The sequence below is a fragment of the Poecilia reticulata genome, linkage group LG13 (assembly GCF_000633615.1).
Source record: "Poecilia reticulata strain Guanapo linkage group LG13, Guppy_female_1.0+MT, whole genome shotgun sequence".
Classification (NCBI taxonomy): domain Eukaryota; kingdom Metazoa; phylum Chordata; class Actinopteri; order Cyprinodontiformes; family Poeciliidae; genus Poecilia; species Poecilia reticulata.
This window is the reverse complement of record NC_024343.1, coordinates 2,570,479-2,582,322: the sequence shown is the minus strand read 5'-3', so window position 1 is coordinate 2,582,322 and position 11,844 is coordinate 2,570,479. Positions and strand designations below refer to the sequence as shown.

Sequence of the window (11,844 nt, the reverse complement as noted above, 5' to 3'; positions counted from 1 at the left end):
GAAGAGAAAGTGCTTTTAGAAAATATCGTAGAACATTTAGACCACATTCAAGAGGGGAACACTAAGCTGACCTTGGCACTGGTGGGAGCAGCAATTGTCAGTGTAGGCTTTGCCCTACTGAGATTGTTTTAATACARGTGAAAATATTTTTCWCTTTATAATTTTTGAGTACTATAAATGCATTCTGGGGAAATGATTATGGATCTTTTATTGTAATTTGTAGGATTTTTTGCTAATCTRTATTACAATTTTTATAAAATATTTAGTAAAATTTATTTACGGACACATCGTCTGCTATCAGAGAGCTGCTCAGTTCAGATTATCGTAATTGTGAGTTTAATCACAGGGAGCAACAAGAACACCATTGTTAAGTTTTGTAACAGAATGACTGTTAGTTAGCAGCGCTGCCATATAGCTTTGGAACCTACGTCACTGCGTGTTACGTTTACGTCTCGCGCAGTCACTCGGCGCCACCTTTGGCACTGTTTACACCATAGACATGAATACTTAGACGCCTCGTGGAGCGCTGAGTCGTACGTTACGTCTCCGCCATCTTCTATGTGGCAGCAGGGCGATCGGAGCTCCTTAAATCCTGTGCTGTGGACTTGTTTCAACCATTTTACGAAACAAACTGGATTCATTGGCTCTACCTTTCACGGGTAAGGATGAAAGATCAGAATCACTTGACTTTGCAGCCAGAAATTCGCTTCTAAACAACCAAGAAATATTTCCAATGTAGCTAAATTGGCCCGAAGTAACCGCTGATTGTTAGCGTAGCAGCTAATGTTTTCATACTGTGTTTTATAATGAGAGAGAGCGCTGATGAAAAACCGCTGTTAGAGGGGAAGTTCATTAAAGACCAGGGGATCAGTCAGGATCAGAGCTGGAGCTGCTGTTCTTCAGTCTCTGTTTCTTAGCTCAGCTTCACCATGTCAGTATTTAGCTATAAAGATGTTACGAGTCAGATCCCCCAAAATGCTGAATATGTATTTTTTCTGAATGTGAAGGAAACATATGTATTTTCTATTACACTTTTGGATAATTTCTCTTTTATCCTTGGCTTTATTTAGCCTGTAAACCAGGACATCTCAGAAGTCATTGGAGTTCCCCCAGTGTGACCAGCAGACTGAAGCCCTGCCTTTGACCAGTGTTCCCAGTATAATAAATAAATGTTTAATTCTTTCACTTTTTGTGTATTTTTAAATATCTCAATCTGAAGTATTAGTGTATTAATACAGCTTATGTAATGAAATAAAAATAATTTACTCTTTTAGAATTATTTTCACTCCTTGCTGTCAATAGCAGAGTTGACATACTGTAATAAATATTTTTTCTCTGGAAAAAAGTAAGAAAAATATGTAGTTTAATGTTTGACAATGACTGATTTATAAATCAAAAGTCATTTGTCAATAAAGTATAAAAAAATAAATACAAGAAAATTGTTAGTCTTGAAACGTTAAATGGACATTAAATTATGAAATTATGTAAATATGTTCATTAATAAAACACTAAAGGTGTGTCTGTTCATCAATGTCAATATAAAAATTATCAGAATAATTTCTACCCAACAAAAACAAAACATAAATATATATATATCCTCCCAGTGATTCCTCGTCTCGTACCAGTGATTCCTCGTCCTATCAGCGCTCCCAGTGCTCCCTTCAAGCCCAGGAGTCTGCACGGAGTCAGGCAGACTCCAAGCTGCCTGTGCACGTACCTGTGCAGTCTGCCGGTGCTCATGATCCATCTGCCAATCGCTCCAGGTACTCCTGCCAGAGCGCCCAGCCTCCGTCTCCGCCTCTTCGTGGGTCTGTGCAGCCACCCGGCCACTAGCCTCCGGCTCTTCAGGGGTCCAGCCTGTGCCATTGTTGGCCTTCTGACTCGCCACCATGGATCCGCCTCCTGCGTGAGCCACCGAACAGTGCACGGCAGGCCTCACCCTGACCGTGTTGATTTGTTTTCTTTTGGACAGAGTTGATTTTTGTTTTCCTTGTGTTTTTCTTTGGACTCTCACTCATCTTCTTTTGCAAATAGAAGATAAGCCAGTTCCCCTCCGCCAACCCATCCATCTATCCAATTTATTTTTGCTTATCSGGGATCAGGTCGCACGGATAGCAGCTTAAGAAGGGAGGCCCAGACTTCCAGCTCCTCTGGGGGAATCCAAAGGAGTTCCCAGGCCAGCAGAGAAACACAGTCCCTCCAGAGTGTCCTGGGTCTTCCTCAGGGCCTCCTCCCTGTGGGACGTGCCCGGAACACCTCACCAGGGAGGCGTCCAGAAGGCATCTTGATCAGATGCCCGAGCCACCTCAACTGGCTCCTCTCGACGTGGAGGAGGAGCGGCTCTACACTGAGTCCCTCCCAGATGACCGAGCGTCTCACCCTATCTCTAAGGGAGAGCCCAGACACCCTATGGAAAAAACTCATTTTGGCCACTTGTATACGGGACCTCGTTCTTTTGGTCATGACCCAAAGCTCATAACCATAGATGAGGGTAATGACATAGATCGACCGGTAAATCAAAAGCTTCGCTTTTTGACTCAGCTCTCTCTTCACCACAACGGACTGGTACAGCACCCGCTTCACTGCAGACGCTGCGCCAATCCGTCTGTCGATCTGCCGCTCCCTTCTGATCTTGTTTATTTGTGAACAAGATCCCCAGATACATAACCCTTGTGTCTAGAAATGGGGTCCAACCAACCCCACACACGTAAAACTTGTATCATTTTCCATAGTCCTATACGTTTGCCTCAGTCCTCACAAACACAAGGGTTAAACTCCTCCACTTGGGGYAGGACCCCTCCCGACCCAGAGAAGGTACTCTACCCTTTTCCAGCTCAAGACCATGGCCTCGGGTTTTGAGGCATTGATCCTCATCCAGGCCGCTCCACACTAGGCAGTCAACCGCTCCAGCGAGAGCTGCAGATCATGGCCTGATGAAGCCAACAGGACCACATCATCCGCAAAAAGCAGAGATGCGATCCTAAAGCTTAAGGTGGACCAGAATTGCCTCGAAGCCGTACGGAAGTCTTTCTCCATGGCCTCTCCAAACTCCTCCCATGCCCGAGTTTTTTCCAAAAACTCAGACATGTGTTTTGTGGTCTGCATGGCCTCTCCCRAGTTTTTTGGGCAAAAACTTGAGCATGGGAGGAGTTTGGAGAGGCCATGGAGAAAGACTTCTGTAYGGCTTTGAGGCAATTCTGGTCCACCATCTGGCGTCTCAGGAGGGGAGCAGTGCAGCACCAATACTGTTTATAGTGGGGATGGTGTGCTGCTGACCTCGACTCGGGACATTGTGGGCCGGTGGGCAGAATAATTCGAAGACCTCCTCAATCACACCAACATGCCTTTCATTGAGGAAGCTGAGCCTGGGGACTCTGGGTCGGGCTCTCCAATCTCTTGSGACGAGGTCGCCAAGGTGGTTAAAAAGCTCCTCGGTGGCAGGGTCCTGGAGGTGGATGAGATTCGGCCGGAGTTCCTTAAGGCTCTGGATGTTGTAGGGTTGTGTTGGCTGATGTGACTCTGCAATATTGCATGGACATTGGGGGCAGTTCTACTGGATTGGCAGACTGGGGTGGTGGTCCCCCTGTTCAAAAAGGGGAACCRGAGGATGTGCTCCAATTACAGAGGGGTAACACTCTTAAGCCTCCCTGGCAAGGTCTATTCAGGGGTCCTGGAGAGGAGGGTCCGTCGAATAGTCGAACCTCAGATTCAGGAAGAGCAGTGTGGTTTTCGTCCTGGTCATGGAATGCTGGACCAGCTCTACACCCTCAGCAGGGTCCTGGATGGTGCGTGGGAGTTCGCCCAACCGGTCCACATGTGTTTTGTGGACTTGGAGAAGACGTTCGATTGCCTGCGTTTCCGTCGGGTCCTTGTCAATACCGTCATCATTTTGTGTCACGTCATTGTCTTTATCCTGATAACCAGTTGCTACCAGCGTCTGAGCTCCTTGCCTCTGTTCACCTGTGCTACCTGRATTTTGTGTTTTTGTCAGCATTAAACWATCATTCTCTCACTTCAACCTGGGTCCACTATGTCAACCTCACCACCTACAACCACAATTTATGACAATCTGTCCAAGTCATTCTCTATGTGCTCTGTGAACTTCTCCTACACCCGAGTTTTTGCCTTAGCGACCACCCGAGCTGCATGCCACTTGGACTGCCAGTATCCATCAACTGCTTCCAGGGTTTCACAGTCCAAAAAGACCTGACAGTTCTCTATCTTTGGCTTAACAGCATCCCTCCCTTCTAGTGCCCACAAGCGTTGTCCCCCACTAGGGTTGTCCCCAAAACACGAACTGGAAACCTTGTGGCCACAACTCCAATAAGCTACATTGACAATGGAGTTGAGGAACAACTCTGTGCGGGTCATGTTCCATCCGCTTTCTCCGAAATGAGTTTGAAGTTCTTCCAGAAGTGAAATTTGAAGCGCTGTTTCACAGGTGACTCCGCCAGGATCCTCACAACACTTTTGGGCCTGTCTGGTCTGACTGGCATCCTCCCCCATCATCAAAGTCAACTTACAACGAGGGAGTGGTCAGTGGACAGCTATGCCCATCTTCACCCAAGAGTCCAAGACATGCAGCCACAGATTAGATGGGAAAACAACAAAGTCTACCATAGAAATGTGGCCAGGGTGTCCTGGTGCTACGAGCACATATGGACACCCTTACGCTTGAACAAGGTGTACATTATGGACAATCCATGATGAGCACAGAAGTCCAATAACTTCTGTGCTCATCATGGATCAATCCATGATGAGCACTTCTGATCTAATCAGGGTGATCAGATCACCCTGATTAGATCAGGGTGATCTAATCGGCCACCCTGATCTAATCAGGGTGGCCGATCCTCTCAACCACAAGCCTCCAGGTCTCACTGTAATTGCCCATATGAGTGTTGAAATCCCCCAGCAGAACAAGGAAGTCTCTAGGAGGGACACTCCAGCACCCCTCCAACAACTTTAAAAAAGGTGGCCAATCTGAACTGCTGCTTGTCACATAAGTACAGACAACAGTCAGAACCCGTCCCCCTACAAGTAGGTGGAAGGAAGCTAACCTCTTCACTGGAGTGAATCTCAACATACAGGCACCAAGATGGGAGGCAAAAAGTGTGCTCACTCCTTCTCTGCACCTCTCACCATGGTCAACTCAGCAGAGCCTGATCCAAAGTCCCCAGGTTTTGCTTCCTCAGTGGAAGATGTGATGGTGGGATTCAGGAGGTCTTCAAACTGCTCTGCCCGATCCAAGGTTCTCCATGGCCTCTGTGAATTTCTCCCACACCCTAGATTTTGCCTTAGCAACCACCCGAGCTGCATGCCACTTGGACTGCCAGTACTCATCAGCTGCTTCCAGGGTGTCATAGTCCAAAAAGAACTGATAGGTCTCTATCTTTGGCTTGACAGCATCCCTCCTTCTGGTGCCCACAAGCTGATTCTAGGGTTGTCCCCAAAACAGGCACTGGAAACCTTGTGGCCACAACTCCGATAAGCCCCATTGACAATGGAGTTGGGGAACAACTCTGTGCGGGTCATGTTCCATCCATTTCCTCCGAAATGTGTTTGGAGTTCTTAAAGAGGTGAAATCAGGTCATTAATGAGTTTCCTCAAACTTTTCTTCACCAAGAAAGAAAATAGTTAGCTATTTCTCTTTGGTCKGAGATTTGCCAACCTATTCCCTAGCTGGTGAATCCACTTAGAAACTTGTGACATAACATTCCTGGCATTTCTGCTTTCGGAATGAACACATCCATGCTGTCAGAATGTTGTGGTTCAATTTGAACGTCATGTTCTGAGTTTTCTTCTTCTGAAACAATTTTTCTGTTGAACACTCAAAAATTTTGTCAAAATGTGACACATATTTCCCAGGATTCATATATCCCAGGACGGATGAATCCATCCTGGGATAGAGGAAAAATCCATCCTGTCAAAATTTTCTGAGAATTGAATATCTTCTTCTGAGTATAGTTCTTCTGAAGAACATTGTTTTTCTAAAGAATGCTCAGAAACATATTCAAAATATGCCACAACATTCTCAGCAATTGTGTTTACAGAATGGATTTCCTTAGAGGAAACGTCCATATCTTTAGCGTCCGTGCCATCAAAATGGTCTGCGTAATTTTGAATTGTATCTTTTCRGTTTCCATYAACAGAAGAGGTTTCTTCTACTGATGAATCCTCATAGACTTGTTCAAAATTCCTCACATCTTCCTTGCTATCACAGCTCTCTTCAACAGCCAGGTCCATTTGTTCAAGGGGAGCATCAACACTTTCACAATCGTCAGTGTCTGTGTCCCCAGAGCAAGTTTCCAAGTGCAGCTCCATATCAGGAACACAGATGCTTTCCAAAGCCACAATGTCTTCAGGAGTCTTGACTGTCAAATTTGTCAAGACACCTGAAGTGGTACTGACAACTTTGGAGGAAGCATCCATGTCACTTTGATCTCAGGAATAAGTTCCTCGAGACAAAAATACCTCCACCTCTTATCCTCTTCAGATTCTTCGACAATGTCAAAATCATTTTTAAATCTCTCGTCAGATGAGCTCTATGTTGTCGTGTCTTCTTCTTCAATATTATATCCCAGTAATTTTTCAACTCCCTTTGTGAGCAGATACCCAAGGCCCCAACCAACAGTAAGAATCATTTTCACTAAAACTGGAATAGTTTCTAAAATCACCATKCGAAATGATCTCTCTTTCAAAGTGTTGTACCTCCAACGAAGTTGAAAAGCAAACTGAGAATTCTTGTATTCCAAATGACAATAATAATCTTTTGAACCTTTATGACATCATCGATGAGAACATTGATGACATGATGATGTCAAACAACCTGTGTCTTGTTTGYTTTRGTTGCTATGGAAACACAAGGAGTTATGTTTAAGTAACTACTACTGTCAATTAAAAATGCATGCGTAGACATCTAAATTCATAAATGCAAGWCAATAAATGTGCATAAATGTAAGTTTTGTATTTGTCCTGTTATTCAACTCATACATACGTGTAAAAATCAAAGATTTTACCTATGACAATAYCCATACACAAACAAATTAATACAARTGTTTTATAGAGTAAGTATTTTTCCAGAAGTTAGACACACATCAGTCACATTTAGAAACTGGCTCTAAGCCATCTGCTTGATCTATTTGAACTGTGAGCACGGAGGATACCCTTAAACATATCATGTCTTGCCTTAATTGCTTSCTCTGTTCAAAAGGAAAACATTTSATCACAGATGCAACATATGTCTCAATCAGTACAGMTAGCTTTGCTAGCATCACKTCCACAGAGCTTACCTTTTTAAGCTTCCTTCCAAGTGACGCTAAAAGTTGGACTAAGTCCCCACCGTCTGTGAAAGCGAAGTGCTGCTGATTTTACATGTCGCCATATCTTATGATTTATGCAGCGTTATTACTGACGATTAGACAGACATCTTCTCCCGCTCAGAGAAAGCCACTGCACATTTCTTGGAGCTCCGCGTGCGAGTAAAGGGGGAGGCGACAGGTGACAACAGACACGTAAGTCACGTTATTACTTGGATTTTATGGCGCCACCTTAAGTCCATGAACTTCACATTTTAACGGAAAAAAGCACAATGCAACTTGGATGTAACGAGTAACGCGACAGTTTTGTAGAAATGTAGTGAAGTAGAAAGTGCAGATACTTACTGTAAAATGTAGTGGAGTAAAAGTAGAAAGTATCCATCGTTAAATCTACTTAYGTAAAGTACAGATACACGAAAATTGTACTTAAGTACAGTAACAAAGTACTTGTACTCGTACTTCGTTACTTTCCACCACTGCTATCAAGTAATATTTTCAAATTTCCTGTCAACTGTAAAAAAAATTTTACCTCAAAAACATGGCGGCCAGCTGGATGACTGCCCTAGCGCCGCTGGCACTGGGCTTAGCAAGTTTTCTGGGGTAAACCCTGGACAGCTTCTTTTTTCCCCTTCTAAAACAGCCAAACATTTCTTTCCTGAAGTGCCAAAAGTCAGCACTATATTTTCAACACTGAAAGATATAAAACTTGGGCATAATGCCAGAAACCTATTATCAAGCGCACACGGCCTGTTCTATTTTTCTTATTATTCATTATTKTTTCACTTAAGTGAAAAGGTGAGGCATTGCTTCAAAACAAATACACATTTATGAGTCTGAGTACTGAAATAAACATGTCCTCTACATTTAGTCAAGAAGGAATATTTCTGATTGGGACAATTGTATGTTGTAGTTTCTGTTCTGTTGACCAAAAGGCTTTRGTTGCTCATTAAAGTGGCATAATTAAAAAATATATWTTTTTGACTGAGTCCAAAGCTTTGAATCCACTCACTGAGGTGCAGCTGGAAGCAAGACATGGGGACAGTTGATGGTTCTGTTTGATATCAGGGAAGAAAGAAGTGCAATTAGAGTTGGAAAGCAGATGAGGGTCACTGAAGAAGCAGAAGTCCGATTCATTAGGAAAATCTTAAGTATTACACAGCAGGTGTGCTTTTCGACTAAATGATCATTAAAAAAATCTGAAATTAYCTTGTCTCGTTCCGAGTCGCCCTTACATTCAATTAGATGAAGGACCAATGTTACAAGCCTGGAAAGGATTTTTTTTWATTTAATCACCCAGAACAGGTTTTTTTCTCCCTCTCCTCCATGCTGTAGTCTCCATGTCTGAGTGAAATATTTTCCCTCAGAAGGGCATCCAGGAAGAAGCTTGGCAGAAGATCTGGAGCTAACCGCTGTTCTGAAACTACTTACAAAGCATGATAAGTCAGAAGACAGCTCTGAGAAGGAATCCAAGCGAAGAAGCTAGGAGTCATTACAAATTCAGACCTCTGTTTTGAGACGCACATTAAATTTGTAGCTACCGATGGATTTTATCTCTTGAAAAATGTTTTCAGGTAAAGACAGTTTATCTTTCAAGCCAACCAACTCTTACTACCCGCTGATTCAATGACTGTAATGGTCTTTTGTGTGATGATTATGAAAAACACCTACTTCATAACTTTGCTGGAACAATATTCACAAAAAAATTACATCACAAAAAAAATTCAAAGTCTCGTCTTACTTATTTTTATGAAGTTATTGAGCTTTTTCACCTCCAAAATCTTTGCCTATTTTTTCCATTTAGCTGGTATTAGAAATGTTTACAATACAGTTAGATTATTACTATTATTCATTTGGGTTTTCTTTTTGTTTGAGCTGCTTCACTATGTGATGTTTTATTATTTTTGGAAAACAGAGTTGTCTGCCACAGGAAGTTACCTGCTGACCATGCATTTGACAACCAATGAATTAAATCAATCCTCTAAGATCTACTCATATTCTGCTGGAAAGAAATGTAGTTATGTGACTCCAATAAATAATATCAACCAATGGGTGGTCACTCATAAACTGCACAACTATAGGCCTGGTTTGGCTATGAAAAAATATAAATAATATAAATAGTTGATACAATACTAAAGTCTCAACTTTTTACAAATAATATAAATAGTTGCTGGTACTGTATGAAGTCGAACACTTATGCAAAATCTTAATCTTAAGAATCTTAAAATTAATCTTAATCTTAAGAACCAACAATGTAACAATGAAATGCACAATCGGAAATACTACTAAAGTTGTAAGTAATTTACCTCTGTCCAGACACAACTTCTTACTCTATTTGTCCTTGAGAACCAAGAAATATCCTATGAATAAGACAACACCAGCACTTTAATCTCCCATTTCTCAGTGAAATGCTGGTAAAAATGTTGCTAAAGAATTAATAGAGGAGTGATGACTGATGACTTCCTGTTTCAGAAAGAGGATGTTTTAAAGAGACAGAGGCCCAATTTCAAGGCTTAAAATTACAAAGTCAAATTTCTCTTAAGTGATATTTGATAACGACTGAAGTTAACAGGGTTACTTGATTGTGTGTCAAACTGGCACTATAATACAGCCCCTTTAAAACTTCAGTTGAATTAAGATCTATATTGAAATATTCTTAAAATAATTTCAAATATCTAAGAAACTTTACTGAAAAAACTAGTCAAATAAATAAATTAATAGATAAATAAACAAATACAAACATTTGTGGTGGTTACTGTAAAATGCAGTTTGATTATGAGTGGAAAATAGCAATGGTTGAATGGAAATATCAGCCTGCGGGTATAAAATGGGAATATAAGATGGTAAAGTTCATTTATTTTATGTGCAGTTTTACTTTTCGTTCTTCAGTGTTTTCTTAAGATAAGTTGAAAAACTTGTTTCCTACATGACTGCGCTCCTGTTGGTATTACAATCAGCATATCCAAATGTTATTTAAAAAAGTATTAACATTCGCTGAGATTTTTCGCGCTGATGATTTAGACATGTTTATTTTTTTTATATTACAATACGTTGTACTTCTATAGATAAATGACATTCTTAAATGTCATTTATCAGTTAATACATAGATGCACTAGTCAACATCAAGAAACATTAACTTTCTTAACTTAAAATAATTCAGTATCTTAGATCCTGGGCAGAAATTTACCAAAAGGGCTTCCTGACTATTAGTACTTCTAACAAATTTGATGGCTTTTTAGTAAATAGTACACCGCTTTTAAGTTCTGTTTTTACATGTAATGCCTCGCAAAATGCTTTTTGGTCGGCTTTGTGATTTTTCTTTAATTGTTGTTCAACATTTGTAGTTCATAAAAAGAAAAAAAAAAGTCTCTGCGAAACCTCAGGGATTGTAGCAGTGCAGCTTGGTGGCACCAGATCCGGGGCTTTGTGCTTTATCAGGATAACTCAGGGCACACAGCACAGGGTGAGACGCCAGCGTGGCCTCCGTCTGCTAAAGGCGGCACAAACCCGAGCCTTAAGAGTTTGTTGTTGATTTAAGAACCGACAGGCATGAAAGGAGGAGATTTAGATGCTGACCAAAACACCTTTCCTCACCGGTTTTGAAGCCTGGATGTCAGGCCTGGTGGTATCACACCGTCCCTCCGCTTGTCTTCCTTTAGGAAAGCTTTCGCTGGACATGCCTGGAGATTCAAACATGGCATTCAGCATCACTTTCTTAACCAGGAAAATAAACTTCACGGATCTCAAAATGTATTTTCTGAGAATGTCATTGACAAAATAATCGACACCAATTCATGTACTACACACTGAGGATGTTATAGTTAAAAGTGACGAAATGACGAAAACTGAAATTGCAAAAATATTTTTGTTAACTAAAATAAGTGACAATGGTAATTAAAGGGGAAAACTGGAACTATATCATGTATTTATAAAACTAAAATATGCTGAAATTAGAGCTGTGCCTTGAGAAATGCATTGAAAATGTTCAATGTGACATATTCCTAATCTTCAGGTATTTCTGCAAACAGTTCCTTAAGAGAGAGGCACTGAATTTAAATGACATCCTGGGACTGGAGATTGTACTTCATTGATAAATGTAGGTCTTGAAACATAATGGCCTGTGGAATAAATTGGTTGCATACTTTCACTCGCTGCAGAAACCGAGAGCTGCCATTTTCCGAATGTACTTTTTGTGGAACTAACACTCACACCAATCATCTCATGAACTTGACAAAAAGTTAGTTCTCCAACCATCCAACAGTATGATCTAAGGGTGCAAACCCTTAGATCACCAGCCCTATTTGGTCCACTGTTATCAAACTCTTGCTCATCTATCCAGGAAACCTGGTTCGTTTGGGGAGGTGTGAATTCACAGTCGACCAAAGAAGCGAACTCTGGTCCATTAAAGTGAACTCTGGCGCCGTTCAAATGCATAGCGCACCGGAGACCGCTCCGGAAGCAGGAAGTGGACTATAGAGCAGGGCATTCTGGGTAAATGAAACCAAACAAATGCACAAGTCTTGTGCTAGTG

General features: G+C 41.6%; 1 long non-coding RNA gene across 1 annotated transcript; it reads left to right on the top strand.

Moving 5' to 3' along the window:
- The first annotated feature begins 500 nt into the window (after positions 1 to 500).
- LOC103474162 (uncharacterized) lies at positions 501 to 1,185 on the top strand. The gene is made up of 2 exons (XR_535120.1): positions 501 to 659; positions 1,071 to 1,185. It is a non-coding gene; the product is annotated as an uncharacterized LOC103474162 (long non-coding RNA).
- The last annotated feature ends 10,659 nt before the right edge of the window (positions 1,186 to 11,844 follow it).